Source organism: Pteropus vampyrus, unplaced genomic scaffold, assembly GCF_000151845.1.
Source record: "Pteropus vampyrus isolate Shadow unplaced genomic scaffold, Pvam_2.0 Scaffold66, whole genome shotgun sequence".
Lineage (NCBI taxonomy): Eukaryota > Metazoa > Chordata > Mammalia > Chiroptera > Pteropodidae > Pteropus > Pteropus vampyrus.
Genome location: NW_011888847.1, coordinates 6,668,915 through 6,677,273, shown reverse-complemented (window position 1 = coordinate 6,677,273; position 8,359 = coordinate 6,668,915). Strand labels below are relative to the sequence as shown.

General features: G+C 35.9%; 1 pseudogene; it reads right to left on the bottom strand.

Annotated features, from left to right (window-relative positions):
- Positions 1-520: 520 nt before the first annotated feature.
- Positions 521-8,359, bottom strand: part of LOC105292983 — a 16,208-nt pseudogene continuing 8,369 nt past the window's right edge.

The window sequence follows — 8,359 nt, the reverse complement described above, 5'->3', positions numbered from 1 at the left end:
GTAGGCTGAGGCCAATTTATATCTCTTTGGATTATAAAATCTTTACAAAATTATAACTGAGTATATATTATTTGTGTTGAATCTATTTTTTTGTTTCTGTTTTACTTCTTTTCTGCGTGTGTGCTTATGTTTTTTGTTACCCCTCTTGAAATAGATTCAAAATCAAAGTTTTGTGCCAACTCTGAACAGGAGGAAGAAAGGGAAGCGGGGCTAGCTTTCTCTAATGTATTCAAGTTTATAAGATTTTCGAATTTTTTCCCCCAGGCTTTCACTCTTTTTAACAGCTACACCAGTACCATCATGAATACTAAATAGAATAGAGGGCACCAATCATCGTCCATGCAGGCCAGAGACATAACGATGTACAAAGTAATAGTCCTTCTGGCTTAATAAAGTCTTCTTTAAAAAAAAAAAATAGAACAACTATTTGCATCCAAATTCAGATGACTTATCAGAAAGCTTGTAAATGAGGAAAAGAGTACTTCTCCTGAGTGATCTCAGAAACTAGACTGTGCAGTTTCTAAGGGCAGACACTGATACAGGGGAACTCTATGGTCTTCTTTTCTTTCCCATACTTCTTGTGCTTCATCAAAGTCTTGGGCACACAGCGCTTATAGAACAATGGTTGAAGAAAAGATCCCAAAAGATAAAGCATTAAACTGCAGGAATAGAAAGTAAAAGATTATAAACAGCTGAACTTAATAAGATTTAGATCAGCAAATATTTTTTTTTCTAGGATCCTCAAGATTTGCTGCTAGCTTGTGGCGTGTAAATTAATATTCCTCAGACTTAAGCTTCATTTTTCCACCTCATAGCCCTTAGAAGGAACCAACCCCGCTGACAACTTCATTATGGACTCATCCTCCAGAACTGTGAAACACTAAATTCCTGTCGGTTAAGCCATTTAGTTTGTGGTTCTTTGTTATGACAGCCAAAACAATAACAAAAATAAGTGCTCATTTTTTTGACCTGGGAGACCCTTGGAATTCAAGAGGTTTATATGAATAGAATTTATTGGCGTATGGTTCCCCAAATGTTGTTTTTAAAAACATGTGTTTTTAACATATATGTTCATTTCCAGCATGGACTGTCCAGAGTTGTCATCAGATTTTTTAAAGGGTCTGTGATTTAACAAATTACCCAAAACTCTAACTTACATCCTCTGTTTCCCAGAATAATGCACTGACAAAGTTAATCAACTGTTCATACAAGACTAAATATAATCCTTAGAAAGATAATATATGTCTATTTATCTTGGGAAATTGCTATTTGCAACTTTTCTATGCTTGGTTATGAATCACCTTTAAAAGTTGCACTTAGACAAAGTCATCACCAATCAAAATGCAAACAGAAAGAGGAGGGCAGAAAAAGTGTGACTATCAGGCCATTTTAACGGACTTGAAGGTCACCACTCATACAAAATATAAACTTCCCTTCTCTGGGACAGAATATTTACCCAACTGTTTGAGTAAGATATGCCTTTGTTCCTGCTGGTTCCGTGAGTAAATAACACCAGCCCACACCTGTGTGACTTTGTTCTTTTCTAAAGTATTTGTGTGCCATTGTGTGGATACATTCTTGCTACTTTGAGTGTCATGACACAATTTGATGTGGCGCTAAGAGCCAAAGAGATTTGGATAATTATTAAAAATGAAAAAACCTTACATTTAATTTAAACATCATTCTCTATTATATTTTCTGAGTTCTAGATATGATTCCTCAGAGAAAATTAAATACCTAAAAAATAAAATATTTATAAGTATTTTCATTATAATCAATTGAGAACTTATCTATAAACAAAATTCAATTTCCATGTATTTATACCTCAAAATAGAATTACAGTCCCTTCATTTTTAGTTTTAAAGTATTAATGGGAAAGCTATTCGCATAGTTTCTTCAGATTGCCAGAATTGCCAATTGCTACTAGATTTCTGGAGTATCTCGTTTTGTTTGCACGGGGAAATTTGGAATTTCCTAACATTGGGGAAAAAAGAAAGTAAATGAAGGTTACTATCAAAGTGATAGTACAGAATTCTAGCATATATCAGAATTTTAGCTTCATCGGAAATGAGTTTTCCCAACATCTATGGAGCTAGAGCAACTGGTTTCTATCAGAGGCACATGAAAAATTAGACTCATCCTTTCTACCAAGAGTACTGGGGATCGGAAGTATGAAAAATGAAAGAAGAAAACAGAGTGGTTGTAAGTAAGCAGATCTGTGAATGAATTTCTTAGACTTAGCTACAATTATATAAAAAGAAAAAAAGTAAAAGCACCTTAAACAATATAGAACTTCATTTCTTTCTCACATGAAATGAGTCCAAAGTATACAGTCTAGGACTGTTATGGACTTCTAGTGTTATTGGGGATTTGGGGGCAATCTAGATCCCATTACAAGTAAAATAGTTAGGTCAAATGTGATGGATGTACACAAAGAACACAGTGCAGAAGTTAGAATAAATGAACTATATGTGTAGACACAACATACTAAAACACGGGGGCGGCGGGGGGAAGAATGATGGGTGAAAATACAACAGGCAGAACAAGACCTGTAGTATGTAAAAATAAATACACAAAAATAAATACACATATTTTCAAGGATACTCATATATTCAAAGGTTTATTAAAGTGGAAACCTATGTGGCAAAAGGAAAAAGTGGGAAATAAGGGTAAAGGAAAAAAATAGATAGATATATAAGAGTGACAGACAGATAGACAGACAGACAGACACCAGATGTACATGAATGGATCATGGCCATAAAATGCAAAGAGGCACTGGGTATGACATGGAAACAAACCTTTGGAAAATATCACATCTTTGCTGCATAAAAGGCACCCAAGAAAAACCAGACTGTTAAATGTTTCAATTCATTTGGAGGATCAGGAAGGCTTTGCAGATCATGAGGTCCTTCACTGTTGCCTTCCCACTGCTGTACCTAAGGGCTGAATCTGTTAACTAGGAAAAGAACTACACTGATCCCAATGTAAGCAAAAATGATGCAGATCCAGATTTCATCAGCCAAGGGATCCAGAAATGAGAATACTCCTGGTTCTGATTTCTGAGGCTTCTTTATCATGATGGTCTCAGAAACTAGACTGTGCAGTTTCTAAGGGCAGACACTGATACAGGGGAACTCTATGGTCTTCTTTTCTTTCCCATACTTCTTGTGCTTCATCAAAGTCTTGGGCACACAGTGCTTATAGAACAATGGTTGAAGAAAAGATCCCAAAAGATAAAGCATTAAACTGCAGGAATAGAAAGTAAAAGATTATAAACAGCTGAACTTAATAAGATTTAGATCAGCAAATATTTTTTTTTCTAGGATCCTCAAGATTTGCTGCTAGCTTGTGGCGTGTAAATTAATATTCCTCAGACTTAAGCTTCATTTTTCCACCTCATAGCCCTTAGAAGGAACCAACCCCGCTGACAACTTCATTATGGACTCATCCTCCAGAACTGTGAAACACTAAATTCCTGTTGGTTAAGCCATTTAGTTTGTGGTTCTTTGTTATGACAGCCAAAACAATAACAAAAATAAGCGCTCATTTTTTTGACCTGGGAGACCCTTGGAATTCAAGAGGTTTATATGAATAGAATTTATTGGCGTATGGTTCCCCAAATGTTGTTTTTAAAAACATGTGTTTTTAACATATATGTTCATTTCCAGCATGGACTGTCCAGAGTTGTCATCAGATTTTTTAAAGGGTCTGTGATTTAAAAAATTACCCAAAACTCTAACTTACATCCTCTGTTTCCCAGAATAATGCACTGACAAAGTTAATCAACTGTTCATACAAGACTAAATATAATCCTTAGAAAGATAATATATGTCTATTTATCTTGGGAAATTGCTATTTGCAACTTTTCTATGCTTGGTTATGAATCACCTTTAAAAGTTGCACTTAGACAAAGCCATCACCAATCAAAATGCAAACAGAAAGAGGAGGGCAGAAAAAGTGTGACTATCAGGCCATTTTAACGGACTTGAAGGACACCACTCATACAAAATATAAACTTCCCTTCTCTGGGACAGAATATTTACCCAACTGTTTGAGTAAGATATGCCTTTGTTCCTGCTGGTTCCGTGAGTAAATAACACCAGCCCACACCTGTGTGACTTTGTTCTTTTCTAAAGTATTTGTGTGCCATTGTGTGGATACATTCTTGCTACTTTGAGTGTCATGACACAATTTGATGTGGCGCTAAGAGCCAAAGAGATTTGGATAATTATTAAAAATGAAAAAACCTTACATTTAATTTAAACATCATTCTCTATTATATTTTCTGAGTTCTAGATATGATTCCTCAGAGAAAATTAAATACCTAAAAAATAAAATATTTATAAGTATTTTCATTATAATCAATTGAGAACTTATCTATAAACAAAATTCAATTTCCATGTATTTATACCTCAAAATAGAATTACAGTCCCTTCATTTTTAGTTTTAAAGTATTAATGGGAAAGCTATTCGCATAGTTTCTTCAGATTGCCAGAATTGCCAATTGCTACTAGATTTCTGGAGTATCTCGTTTTGTTTGCACGGGGAAATTTGGAATTTCCTAACATTGGGGAAAAAAGAAAGTAAATGAAGGTTACTATCAAAGTGATAGTACAGAATTCTAGCATATATCAGAATTTTAGCTTCATCGGAAATGAGTTTTCCCAACATCTATGGAGCTAGAGCAACTGGTTTCTATCAGAGGCACATGAAAAATTAGACTCATCCTTTCTACCAAGAGTACTGGGGATCGGAAGTATGAAAAATGAAAGAAGAAAACAGAGTGGTTGTAAGTAAGCAGATCTGTGAATGAATTTCTTAGACTTAGCTACAATTATATAAAAAGAAAAAAAGTAAAAGCACCTTAAACAATATAGAACTTCATTTCTTTCTCACATGAAATGAGTCCAAAGTATACAGTCTAGGACTGTTATGGACTTCTAGTGTTATTGGGGATTTGGGGGCAATCTAGATCCCATTACAAGTAAAATAGTTAGGTCAAATGTGATGGATGTACACAAAGAACACAGTGCAGAAGTTAGAATAAATGAACTATATGTGTAGACACAACATACTAAAACACGGGGGCGGCGGGGGGAAGAATGATGGGTGAAAATACAACAGGCAGAACAAGACCTGTAGTATGTAAAAATAAATACACAAAAATAAATACACATATTTTCAAGGATACTCATATATTCAAAGGTTTATTAAAGTGGAAACCTATGTGGCAAAAGGAAAAAGTGGGAAATAAGGGTAAAGGAAAAAAATAGATAGATATATAAGAGTGACAGACAGATAGACAGACAGACAGACACCAGATGTACATGAATGGATCATGGCCATAAAATGCAAAGAGGCACTGGGTATGACATGGAAACAAACCTTTGTAAAATATCACATCTTTGCTGCATAAAAGGCACCCAAGAAAAACCAGACTGTTAAATGTTTCAATTCATTTGGAGGATCAGGAAGGCTTTGCAGATCATGAGGTCCTTCACTGTTGCCTTCCCACTGCTGTACCTAAGGGCTGAATCTGTTAACTAGGAAAAGAACTACACTGATCCCAATGTAAGCAAAAATGATGCAGATCCAGATTTCATCAGCCAAGAGATCCAGAAATGAGAATACTCCTGGTTCTGATTTCTGAGGCTTTTTTATCATGATGGAGATGCCCAGGCTCATAAATGACTTTGAGAAATCTATGACAAGCATTATAGTGAGTGGAGCAACAGCTATATCAGCCCTCCTATAGAAAAGTTGCCCAACTATGCCATTCCATATTTTAGTCTTTGGATTACTTGCACTAAGATTCCCATCGTTGACGATGGACAATCTGTATTTGATCCTTACACATTTGGCTATTTCATAGGCTGACTACACAACAGCCTTATATCACTCATTTCCTTCCAGTTGCTCATGGTTCTTCTCATCTATTACATATAGTGATTCCAGAATGGAAGTCACCAGTGTGGTCCGGCTCTCTGAGTATTCACTATTGTTGCTGATCTGCTGATCTGAGAAAGGCACGAACCTTTCATACTCACTCCAGTAGCAAGCTTTTCAAGAACTAGTGATTCATTTCATATACATCAATGGTATAATTAATTTGTCTTACGTCCATAAGTGTCAAAGTGGATGTTTCCAGTCATTCCTTGTACTTGCACCATTTTTAGAGCTCTCTGGATATCAATTCCTTGACTTCAAGGCACAGCTGGATTTGCTAAGCAGTCTCCAGCATTGCCTCTCAAGGATACATCCACTCACTGCCTCCTCAGATACGGAAAGCTTCTGCTTTGACCAGTCATGTGTCATGCGTCAATGCAAATGTATACTTCAGTGGTGTGTTCTTGGCTTCAGGGAATTCCCTTTCATTCAGCCTCACGGAGTCCTGTATGCACTGCTGAATCATAGGATTTTCGTTGTTGACAGTCTGGAATCTCATAATTTTGGCTCCCCCAGGCATGACTCTTTCTAGCAAAATATTAGTAAAATCTGGGTTAACAAGCATGTAATGATAAGCTCTTGAATGTTTCTCCAGAATCAAAACCTGTTCCAAAATTGTGTTAATCCTTTTGACTTTGTAGTCAATCAAGTATTGCTTTTCCTGCCACCGTGTCCATTACTCCAATGATACCCTTGAATTCTCAGACAGCCTTTATGTTTCCCAAAGACCTTGCAGTCACTTGCCAGTTGTTTTACACTGCTGTTTCCATAATTGCTTGGAGGATGGAAAATCCTCTTTCTGTGTCATAGAGGTACACAAACTTCTCCTACTCATAGTGACCCAGAAGACTCAGAATAGCACCCTTCATGGCTGGGCATATCTGGATGACAAACTGCACATCTGCATCAGTGAGGAAGCTGGGCATGACAAAAGACATGTGCAGGGCCCCACAGAATGAGGTCAAAGTGTTCCCTGACATCTGGTCATAGAATCCACAGACAGCATACACCCCTCTTGAGAACTGGGAGCAGAATGCTACAAGCTCCAGCACTGGGGCAGCCGCTCGAAAGATGCCAGGAACACAGGAGGAGGAACTGAATTATCTGGCCTCAGCATGGGGGCTGGAGGGGCTGCCGTGTCCCAGACAGAAGTGCTGGTATAAGCCATTGCTCCCTTATTGAGTCTTCCCCTCATCCAGAAAGCACATGCAGACAGTTATCACAGATGAGTCCCAATACAGTATTTTTATGAAAAATAATGAACACTAATCAGCTATTGATTATTGTGAAGGTAAAAGTTCCCCAAATTTCCTAAATCGAGCATTTATTCCATTGGACTTTGCTAAAGATAATTATTTTGAATAATGGCTGTTTTTAAAAATTTGAAAGTAATTCAGAAATTAATTGTTAAATATAAATATATTTATTAAACATTTACCAAAAGCAGCACAGTGTAACAGAAAGCACATTCAATTGAACTAGGTATCAGCTCCAGTGCTAATTATACAACTATAGTTATGTGATCTTGGAGAAGATATCTAACCCTTTGATCTCAGTTTTATGATCTCTATAAGTTTAGACTAAATTCTCTTCAAGGACTATGTGAACTAAATTTTAATATTTATATCAGAGAAGAACTGGCTAAAAGGTAAGGCATATTGTTAAAAAAAAATGATAAAAAAAGAAAAAAAATGTAAATATTTTAGTGTAGCAGTTTAAAATGTTTATTTGAGCAACTTTTCCAAACTAAAACTACGTAATAATAACTGCATTGAGGAAATTAGATAATTATATATAAGAGCTTTGTATACATAGATGTATACATGTATGCATGTATCTATGTATACATATATGATTTTATGGGATTATTGAAATTGCATTGCACAAAGAACAATAGAGAATGTAGAAACAAGAGGCAGAGAGGAAAGAAGAAAAAGAATAAAAGGAGAAAAACATGACCCTGCTTTGAGAATACCAAAACTCTCAAATCAGAGAAAATCAATTCAGCCAAGCAAGTCAGAAGAAAAATCTAAAAGAGTAATAAGAAAAAAATTAGGATGAAACACTGAATGAAAGGAAGGAAAGATGAGAATATTTCTTAAGAAAAAGAATGAGACATCTGGGAAATATAAACGGCTTGTTGGAATACAAATAATGGTATAGATTATCATTCTCAGGAAAAGTTTTGCCACACTTCAATGGCAATGGGAACCTTACCTATTATAACTCCATCTCTCCTAGGTCAACATTCTAGAAAATTCTGACATCGACAAATTTCTTTGCACAAATAATAACTACCAAAGATCTGTCACCTTGGTGAAAGCGTTCAGTCAAAAATGGTCAATATAAAAATTAAGTGCTTCTAAGCGAGTTGCTTGGAAAAAGTGAATTTTGCAGAAAAATAAACCTCAAT